Here is an 11,477-nt window from a genome sequence, read left to right on the forward strand (position 1 = left end):
ACAAGAAAAGGTTTCTATCAACCAGGCCAAAAAAGGGCTTTTAAGACAATCTGCAGGCCTGTACACTGAAGTCTTCCAGGAGGGGCTTTGCCAGCTGTGAGTTGCTCCTTTGTGTTGTCTTTAAAGCCGGGTACACATGCTCTACCAGACTTCAGGTTGGGAAGCAAAAGGATGATTTGTGTCCCTGCCTGCCTTTCCAGTGCCCAAACTAGAGTTTGCTTGTCTGTCTTTGCTATTATAAATAGGAATGGGTGAACATGTTTTGCCTGATTTCAAATCCACTTAAAGTTCATGGGTTTGAAATTAAAAGCAGAACTCAAATCTTACGAGGTTTGTGTTCTGTTAGGAGCTGGCCTTTTGCCAGTACATGTCTATTCATTTAACTTTTGTCCCTGGAATCGAATACATATCAGTTTGCTATACTAGCTTATTTGTACTTCTTTATAATCTCTTCCTTACCTTTTTTACATCTGTTCCATTGGCATGAATTTATGATTGTTAGAAAGTTGCTAGCATAAGTATTTGATCTCTCTCTCATGAGTATAAAACTTTTTCTTTGCCTCTAGATCTTGGGTTTTTTGCTCTTTCAATGTTCATAATGTGTGCCTTCCAGCCTCTTCCTCCATACATCCAAGTTAAGTAAACAAAGGATGAAGTCCACTCTGAGAAGACTGTATTTTAGATGCTATATGCTTTAAATATGGAATGAGAGAAAACACTTACAACCATGCCATGTAGTGAAATTAGTTTTATCTGTTATGGTAGTTGCTGTATGGTAGCTTCAACTGAGAGGTGAAATTATCCCAGAAGCTCTACAGAACACTGAGGAACAGGATCCTTTCATTTTTATTTTTGTTTCCTTTAAGACTTTCTTGCCTATAGTGTGGTTCTCATCTGTGCTGACTTGTGTTACGCAGGTGTGTGGAACCCCATGCAGCCCTGATACAGAACATAATAGCCTGCAAATTGACTTAGAGTCAATTAGTCTGCAGTATTATATATTACAGGTTAACTTAGTAGCAGTCTATTGATTCCATATAGGTTCACTTGCTGAATTCTTTTCCTCTTTCTTTTCCTTTCAATATTTGTACCTATTAAAAAAATTAAACCTGGAGGGGTTTAATTAAGCTCCAGGCTGAGTGTGTACAAATAACACACACATATTCATATAATTATTTGTTGTTACTGGCTTATTGTAGATTTGTGTTAGCAGGCGTTCTTAACAGGCAATGTGTGGATTCGGTAAATTATATCCATGCTTTCCTTTGGTGAGCAGAAAAGTGTTTATTTTTCAGTATTTTATACTGTGAGGTGATTATGGGGGCCTGCTGTGATCCGAGCAGTTCACTTAAATAATCTCTTTGATCAAGATTATCTGTGAATCAGATGCAATTTTCTTAAGTTTATTTGTTTTTTTACAGGCATCTGATCAAAAGCCTGTAAATAGCTCTTGGTCTGTCACTTCTGATGCTATGTGAAATGGAGATTATTTGAATTGCAGTGTGAATTTCATGATACATATATGTTCTTTGAGTCTGAGTGCAGGAAATAGGATTTTTAACATTGATGCTTGTGATTATGACCTTTGAATATGTTTTCAGTGTATATTCTGTGCTATTTACTTAGCTATTGCTGCTGGAATTAATAAGCTTGCTATAACTCACTGGCACTTTTCAGAAAATACTGCCCAGCACATACATATGAGCGCAACTTTTAAATTTAAAAGAGCTCTAATGCTGTTAACTTTTTATGCTGTATCCTCACGTTAGGCAAGAAGTCTTGTTGATACAATTCTCTGTTTTTAAAAAGGGATCATAATACACTATTTTACTTCAAACTGAGAAGGTAATGAAAGGCAATTCTGCTTTTATTTAAAAAAAATTACAAAGGGTGTTGTTATACAGTATATATTTCAGCATTAAATGTTTCATTTGAATACTTTTGTTAAAGTTTTAAGCAAAACTTTGTCAATTCTGCATACAATCACTTCAGAGCAGCATCAAAGTATGCTGAAGTTTTAAACAACAGAACTGGTCAATATTCAAATATTCATTAAGATTTCCACTGGGATTTTCAGTGGCTGCATTACAGATGAAAAATAAGTGATTGCAGATAATCTTACCTTGATTTACTTACCTTGATTTTTCTCAAATTTCAGTTCTTCAGGACAAAGAAATGGTGGTGGCAAGAGGCAGTTTTAGAAAAACTATGTTAACACTTCATTTTGGAAGGGCAGTGTATTTCTTGAGGGGGTCTGTAATCACAAATTCCACTTTAAATTTTAGAGAGGGGTTAAACTGAGTGTCAAAGTTTATTTTATTGCCTTTCCACCTCACCCCCCTCAATGCTTTAGAATTTCACCATTTTTCCTCTAGGGCTTTTGCATCACAATTTGGATATAGTTACTGAGTTTAAATAGCAGAACACTAATAAGAACTATTCATTGCTGTCCTGCCAGCTGTTCTGTACTGCCATCTGTGCAACTGATTGTAGTCAGTTGATGTTATAAATCATGTTGTTTGTCCTTTGCCAACTTTGCCCCCTTCTCAAGAAAGAAGCTGCCAGTCTGGATTTTAAAAGATCTTCTGTGGAGAGCAGAGAACTTATGGTAGCCTGAAAACAGGCTTCTTTTTCTCTTTTAGGGGTGAGGGGATCAGCAAAAAATCTATAAAGGTAGGGGGAGTGAAGAGACACTGCTGAAGTTGGAGGCTTTCAGCAGCTGCTGGTTATTTTGAAGATGGCTCTTGGTTTGATGTGCAAGTATGAGAATGATGGATATGGAACTGGGATGAAGTTCATCTCTTTTTAAATTACAATTAAGCAAGCAATTTCAATCACAAATTATGTGTCACCCTGGCTATAATCTACCCATTCACTTTACAAAATAAAGGAGGCAGCTGATTAAATTTAGCCAGCATGTTTTTTTGCCTGCTGTCTAGACAATTGGCTTGGTTCCCATTCCTCCAGCCTTAGCTTGCTTTCTTGGTTGTAGGCCCACTAGGCCACTTAACTATTCTGCTGTCATTTGAACAGTGTGTTCAGAAGGTTAATAAAGACTATGCAGGGATGGGCTTTTTTTTAACTCTTAGGTCTTTAACAGAGAATGTGGACATCATAAATAAGCCCACAGAGAGTTTCTGCTACTGCTGAATGAGTCCTGTTCGTGTGAAAACATTTCGGCTCTGGATTCAGCTCTCTTTGAGGTTTCTAGAACTTGGAGGAGCCCTTTCACCTTGTATTACTGCAGAATTGGTGCATGTATTATGATATGGTTCTTTCCAGCTGTAGTTTGTATGTACATTAGAAGTCAGTGAAACAAAGGAAAAAAAGCTTGAAAATAACCCCCAAAATGACCCCCACATGAGGTTACAGAGACCTCCAAGTTCTTTGGGTGCAATTGCCCTTTGCATTTACAGATACAAAAGGTATATAGACAGTTCTTATTAGACTGTATTGCAGCAATATTCTCCCACTTTAAAATAGTGTACACACCACAGTCTTATGACTAGGTTTATAGTACCCTGAAGATTCAAGCTATTTGTATTGTACTGACTACCGTTATTTCTTGTGTATTATTTCCAGGTTAGAGCTGAAGAGTAACGTTTTTATTCATGGGATAAATTGGAGTTCCGTTTTGAGTAATGTCTGGAATTTAAGCTGAAAATTTAACAAAAAAAGCACTTGAAAATTTCATATGCTCCTATATGCAGTCTTTTGTGAATGGGGTTAGCCTCTGCCTGGACATAATTGAATGCAAAACGTTTAAGATTTCACAGTATCACAGTATGCTAGAGATTGGAAGGGACCTCAGAAGATCATCTAGTCCAATCCCCCTGCCAGAGCAGGAACACCTAGATAATGTTACACAGGAATGTGTCCAGGTGGGTTTTGAATGTCTCCAGAGAAGGAGACTCCACAACCTCCCTGGGCACCCTGTTCCAGTGTTCTGTCACCCTCACTGAGAAGAAGTTTCTTCTCAAGTTTAAGTAGAACCTCTTGTGTTCCAGTTTGTACCCATTACCCCTTGTCCTATCATTGTTTACCACTAGTAGAGCCTGGCTCCATCCTCGTGACACTCCCCCTTCATATATTTATATACACTAATAAGGTCACCCCTCAGTCTCCTCCAAACTATAGAGACCCAGCTCCCTCAGTCTTTCCTCATAAGGGAGATGCTCCACTCCCTTCATCATCTTAGTTGCCCCGTGCTGGACTCTCTCCAGCAGGTCCCTGTCCTTCTTGAACTGAGGGGCCGAGAACTGGACACAATATTCCAGATGCGGTCTCACCAGGGCAGAGTAGAGGGGAAGGAGGACCTCTCTCGACCTACTAACCACCCCCCTTCTAATACACCCCAGGATGCCATTGGCCTTTTTGGCCACAAGGGCACAGTGTTGGCTCATGGTCATTCTGTCATCCAGTAGGACCCCCAGGTCCCTTTCCCCTACACTGCTCTCTAACAGGTCGTTCCCCAACCATACTGGAACCTGGGGTTGTTCCTGCCCAGATGCAGGACTCTACACTTTCCTTGTTATATTTCATCAAGTTACTCCCTGCCCAACTCTCCAGCCTGTCCAGGTCTCGCTGGATGGCAGCACAGCCTTCTGGCGTGTCAGCCACTCCTCCCAGCTTAGCGTCATCAGCAAACTTGCTGATAGTACACTCAATTCCCTCATCTAAATCATTGATGAATATATTAAATAATACTGGTCCCAGTACTGACCCTTGAGGCACTCCACTAGTTACAGGCCTCCAACTAGACTCTGCCCCATAGACTACAACTCTCTGGCTTCTCTCCTTCAGCCAGTTCACAGTCCACCTCACTACCTGATCATCCAGACCACACTTCCTCAATTTAGCCATGAGGATGCTGTGGGAGACTGTGTCAGATGCGTTGCTGAAGTCAAGGTAGACCACATCCACCGCTCTGCCATCATCCATCCACCGTGTTATTTCCTCATAAAAGGCTAAGAGATTGGTCAAGCATGACTTCCCCTTGGTGAAGCCATGTTGACTGCCCCTCATAACCCTCTTACCCTTGATATGCCTTAAGATGGCACCAAGGATAAGGTGTTCCATCACTTTCCCAGGGATGGAGGTGAGGCTGACCGGTCTATAGTTACCCGGGTTCTCCTTCTTGCCCTTTTTGAAGACTGGAGTGACATTTGCTTTCCTCCAGTCCCCGGGAACCTCTCCCGTTTCCCAAGACTTGGTAAAGATGATGGAGAGTGGTCTAGCAATGACTTCCACCAGTTCCCTCAGCACCCGCGGGTGCATCCCATCTGGACCCATGGATTTATGGATGTCCAGATTGCTCAACTGGTCTCTAACCCATTCCTCATCAACTAAGGCAAACTGCTCCGTTGACCTGACTTCGTCTAAGGTCTCAGGGGTACAGGGCTCTTCAGGACTGCCTGCAGCAGAGTAGACAGAGACAAAGAAGGCATTCAGTAACTCTGCCATCTCTGTACCTTCTGTCACCAGGACGCCCATCCCGTTCATCAGTGGGCCTACATTGCTTCTGGTGTTAGTTTTGTCTGCTTCAAAACAATGCATCTTTGTCAGTGCAGCACTAAGCCTGAGCTGCATTAAGACTTGACTTGTACCCAGCCAACCTGGAGAGCAAGCAGAGCATGTGCGCATTTGCTTGCAGAAGGCTCTGTTGATACACATTTAACAACATCTCACAACTCCTGTGGCCACAGCATAGTGAATGATTGTGCTGGTTGGTGCATTTTCACAATGTACTGCTAGACATCAGCTACAGTTCATTATGGGATGTTACAGTGAAGCCAGGAAGCAGGACTTCCTTTGTAGAATGGATACATGAGAGACTTCAAATTAAATTTTCACAAGATACTATGATGACTCACATGAAGCAGAGCTTCAAAAGCCTGATTTTCCCTCTGGAAACCTAGGCATCCTAGTGGATATGTTTTACCAGCTATATCATCAGCTTCCATTGTGATCTTTCTTTTTTTAAACTTTGTTTTTCTATTGGAAGTCTACATTAGTCCAAAACACTGTATGATCTTTACACTTGTAACTTCATATGTTCTTTGAGATGGCATTAACAAGCTGCATCTCATGCAAATACTTGTGTATTGAGCATCCAAATTGATGGATGATCTAGTGTTCATCTTTTTAAAATTACAGGGATTTGTTAAATAATCTGTAGCAGCCAACTGTTTCATCCTTTCTGGGTCTACTTGCCTGATTGTCTGTGTGGTGTGTGAAGTTTTTGAGGTTTTTTGTTTTGATTGCTTTGCTGTTTGTTTTGTTTTGCATTGGTTTATTCACATGATCAACGCAAGGCTGATGCCATCTGGTTTGTATCTAAATTTACTGTACCTGCTACATTTTCCTTTCTTAACATGGCAGCCTGAAATGTCAATGTCCTGAAACTTTTCTCAGATACAGTTTTTTTCCTTTTCACCTTCCCCTCATGCCCCCCCACCTTGTTGTTTCTAGTAGGCTCCTACTAATCCTGATGGACGATTTGTATTTTCACTAGCTCAGACTAGTGTGCCATTTTGCCCCACGTGTTTCAAAATGAGTTCATATCGCAGTTCCTGTGAAAACCAGGTGTTTAAATCCTCAGTGCTTTGCTGGTATTTTCTGTGTTTTTCCTTATGGTTACCCAGGTTTCTAGCATTTGGCTTCACAAACACTTTTGCACCCTTCCCGAAGTCTACCTCTTTTCTCTAATCGAGATTTTAATTGTTTTTAATGTGTCAGAGTTATTCTTTATTTTCTTCAGAAAGTTATTTTTTTTCAGTTGCAGTTTGTACTACTTAGATGAGGGAGATAGCCTCTTTTTCCATTTTTTTTGTTTCTGAGTTAGACATGCTTCTGCAGAGGTAGTTCTTTGACTCTTGTTAATAAATAGAAGGCATTGTGTGGATTCTGGATATTTTCTGCAAATTATATAGGTTCAATTTTATATGATGGAAAGGAAATACTGAACAGTTAGCTTCTAATTCCAAACAAGAATTAATGCAGCAAGGAAGACAATATCCTCTTTAAAAGCTATTTTTGTCTTTCCCTCCACTTTTGCTATACGGCTTCCAGACCTTCCCCCAGACCCATCCTGCCTGGCTTCCTGTTGCAAATGTGAGGAAACATTTGCACGTATCCTTGCAGAGGAGCTTTACTTATTTGCTGGTCACTGCACATCATTTTCACAGCACTATTTGCAGGTTAGACCTTCAAAAAAAAAAAAAAAAAAAAGTTCAGTTTTGCCACAATAAAATTGTTTTTTAAAATGAGTTGAGACTTTTTTTGGCTTAGAGGCGAGCACAGACTTACTTCCAGTGAAAATGTTTAAAACTGTGTATCATGAGGGAGAAGGAAAAAAAGGCTACACTTGAACTAGATTTCATATTGTGTTGTGTGAGAGATTCCACATGTTGTTATTCCATACAAATGTTTTCTCCCAAGAAGCAGAACAAAGTATGATATTCAAAAGAACATAACAATAAAACATATGGATTAGAAAAAAAAATCTGTCATCTTAAATGAGCAATATCATTCTTTAGCTCGCCTCCAGTGGGTCTGAGATGTTCCTAGGCTGTTCTAAACTATGAGAAGTTCATTTTAGGACAAAGAGAGTTTTCTGTTCTGTTTTTTACGTTTTCCTGTGTAAATCATTGGGGGGGGGGGGGCGCAGGGGAGAGAAAAAAGGGTGGAATTATGCTCTGGACGCTGATGCCTTTGCATTTTTGGCATTATGCCTTCTTACTGTTTTATTGTCTATTTTGGCTGAACTTGAAGTTCCAACCATGCTCCCTGCCAAAAAGAAAAAAAGAAAAAGTTAGGTCCTTTAAGGATACTGAAAAATGAAGCCAGTTTTTGAATCCGCCACGTCCTGTAAGCAAATAAAAATGAATCTCTATGGAGCTCAAACGTTACTTCCTGTTCTCCTTTGGATTCCAAGCAGGAATGGAGCAATTTTATTCTGCATCCAAAAAAAAAAGGGGGGGGGGGGGGGGGGGAGGGATGGTGGAATAGAGGACTTCAAAGCAACACCAAGAAATCTTTGAAAGGCTTCTATGCAGCTAACTTTTAAAATGTGTGTAAAATGTTTTACACTTTAAGTAATATACGGCTGTACTTGGAAAAATGTGCAGCAACTTCCCCTCTTCGCCCCAGCACTCATATTTTGTAAGACAGCATAATAAGGGTAGAATTTTTTTTTTTTTTTGTATATTTCCCTTTCTACTGGTTTTGTAAGCATTACTTACTAAGCTTGCAAATGTTTCAGTATTGATAGTATATACTAATTTTTTAAGACATGTGAAAGTGATCAAAAAGATCTTACTTGAGGTTTCCTGAGGAGACCAAAATGAGAGGAGAAGCTAAGAGGGAGAGAGAAAGATGCTTTTTCCAGACAAACTAACTAGGATTTTTATATAGTAACCTGTATATTGCGATACCTGGTTCCACAGATAAAGTAGAGATTGTAAGTTTAGGTGCTGCTACTGTCCTAACTTTTGAATGAATGAATACATTTTTCTGACATAAAAGATAAACTGCTAACACAAAATTGACTTCTGGATTTTTGCCACTGTAAAATTAGGAGTAACTCTAACCCAAGAAGACTAGCCAAGCTTGAAATTCACTGCGGACAAATGTTCTTTGCGCATAATTCTAGAGGAAACTATTTTTGGTAGTGAATGAATATATGTAATCATTAACACATGACGGGGCCACTGTAAAGGCATAAGGCTGAAGCATGAATGCTTCCAGCACCCAAGAGGTGCTTTTGTATTTTACTTAATAAACTGTCTGGAATGTGCTATTACTTTTACTTTTCTGTTTTCTTATTTTAAAGTTTACGTTAATAAAGTAACTTTAAAATTATTTTTAGGAGAAAATACTTGATTTCTTTTCCTCAAAAGAGGCAAAATGATGTAGCTCAAAAAAAGTCAGTTGTTCTGTTGCAAGGAAACAGAGAAAAGAAGACAAAGAATCTACTGAGATCCTTGAACATCCTTCTATAGCAGTTTTCAGTGTGTATATTTACTTGTGCTTGTCTGGAAAGGGTGAATTACCTGAGAGGCACTTTGGATTTTTGTGTAATAGTAGAAGCTACTATTACTGGTTTTGCAGAGAGTTAAGTTGGGGTGATCACATCATGCTTCTTGCCTCACTAAAAGGCTTCATTTGATTTCTTGACATACAAAGAGGCATAGAAGGCCTGTCAGCATTGTGGACCCGATTACAGCAGTTTTCTGAAAGTAGCTTTTAGCACAGCCATGTCTGTTATCTTGCTGAGCTCCTGGACTGAGTTGCAAGGAAGGTTTAGAAGTGATAAGAAAACCCAGAAATAACTGAATTGATGTCCAAAAGATTGCTAGGTGGCATGGAAAACAATCTACTGTATTGCATGAAACTGAAGGCTAGCTCCACTTGTGGGCCAGTGAAAGAATGCTGTAAGTAAATCTAGGCGCTCTCCTTTTTCTGTTACATGCGCAATTGGGTAAAAGCTTTATTCTGTCCCTTTAACATCTGTGGGCTATTTACTCTATTAACAATAGGATGGTAGGTAATGCACAATGGCATAGACTAAGCATCTAAGAATGGACTATTTCCGTGGGGCAGTGGAAAGATTCAGGAGATTGTCACTCTATATCCCACACTCCCCTTCTCAGTGGTCCTGAGTCAGACTGTTAATAACCTGGATGAGATCCCAACTTCCATGGATGTCAGAGGGAATTTTACCTTACTAAAATGGATGATCTGCATACATTGATTGATGGCCTAGGCCTGTGTTCTTTTATCTCTGACAGGGAATAAGGAAGTTAATAACTTTCTAATGGATTTGGACTCTTTTTATTTGTTTATTTATTTTTAAAGTCTGAACTCAGAAGGGTTATACAAACAGTAACTACTGGGAATAAGATTTATTTATAGGTGGAGTATTAAACAAGAGCTATACATCTGGAAGCTTTTATTGGATCAGACCCTATCTGGGATTGTGATTCAACCAAGAAACATAACAGGAAACAAAGAAAATGACACTAGTAACTCAGAATATTTAATTTTTAAAAATTATTTTTTATAAAGAAAATGAATAATTATAAATTTCATTCATGTAGTTTAATATTTGTGATTTTACACAAAATGCTTATTTTTCCACATTACAGTCTTCACCTGTAATCATTTTAGCTGTTCTGTTGTCGTGAATCTTTTTGGCTAATGTTTCTTAACTGCTTTCATAAATACACAAAACCAGAGTTTTAATATGTCCCATCTTCCATGCACCACAGAATTTTTGTGGTAGTTCTGTCTCTTATTTTAAAACTCAAACCTTCAGACTATAAATTTCAGTGCTGTTGAATTGGACTCCCATCTTAATTTTGTAATTTCAGAGGAAAACTTCTTTGAAACTAATAGTACCCCAAACTTCTATTTTAACCTGATTTTCTAAGGAGAAGAGAATTAGTCAATAGTGCCATGTCTGTCTTCCATGTACCTGTTTAAAAACTTCTGAACTGATACCAGTTTTAAGCAGGTTTGACAGAGGGGTTGCTGTTCTGGTACTGCATTTTACACAAGGCCTGCTCAATATACTAAGGCCTTGTGCAGCCCTGAAGCATCAGAAATGCAGACTGCTCTGTTTGGTCTCACTTTCAGAACAGGTACAACTGTCAGTCACTTTGCAAGCGCAGCCTTAGCAACCTTACAGCTATGATATAGACCAGCACTTGCCCAGCAAGTAGGCAAGGCAAAAATAATTGGTGGTGGTAGAAGCATAGGGATTATTGGAAGTATACGAGGAATATGGTATTGAGGGAAAGAGAAGCTTGGCCCATCACAAATAAACTGAAACACTTAAGCAAGTTTTTAACAGCAGTTTGGAAGAAGGAATGTCTGAATAAAGGAAAGAACTTGCATTGTTATCTTCATAATGTGTGAGGTCAGCCCTTATCAGACAGCAAGAAAATCTTTCTTGTGGATGTACTGTCTCTCCTGGACATTTCTTTGGTGTCTGTAAAGGGTTTTGTTCATGCTGCAGCCTCACTGCGTTGGTCAAAACCACCTACCTAGACATTGCTAAACCAAATTTTTGGAGTATCTCTTTCAGAGACAAAATGCTGTCTGCTAAAATATGTTTGTGCCAAGTTCCATTCCAGATCACATGTGGATGGCTGGGTTCCATAACCTATGTCGCTAAGGAAACAAATTTTACTGCAATTTCTGAAATTCATACCGCCTGCATGTTACAGATTTTTGTAAGGGATTTCTGGAGTAATATTAAGAAAAAAAAAAGACATTCTAATTTCTTGAAGATATAGGCTACTCTTAACGTTAACTAAAATTAATACAATTTATGTGCTGCTGCACATCGGCCTGATTTTATAATTTTTTGTTAGAAAAACTAGCTATCAATAGCAACAGAAAAGTGGTTTTAATGACAGCTCACTGACAGTGTTTGCCCTGACCCTATTTCTATTTACAGAATGGATTCTCTT

The sequence above is a fragment of the Pezoporus flaviventris genome, unplaced genomic scaffold (assembly GCF_033815535.1).
Source record: "Pezoporus flaviventris isolate CSIRO_AGI_PZ_B2104156 unplaced genomic scaffold, CSIRO_AGI_Pfla_v1 ptg000096l, whole genome shotgun sequence".
In the NCBI taxonomy this organism is placed as follows: Eukaryota; Metazoa; Chordata; class Aves; order Psittaciformes; family Psittacidae; genus Pezoporus; species Pezoporus flaviventris.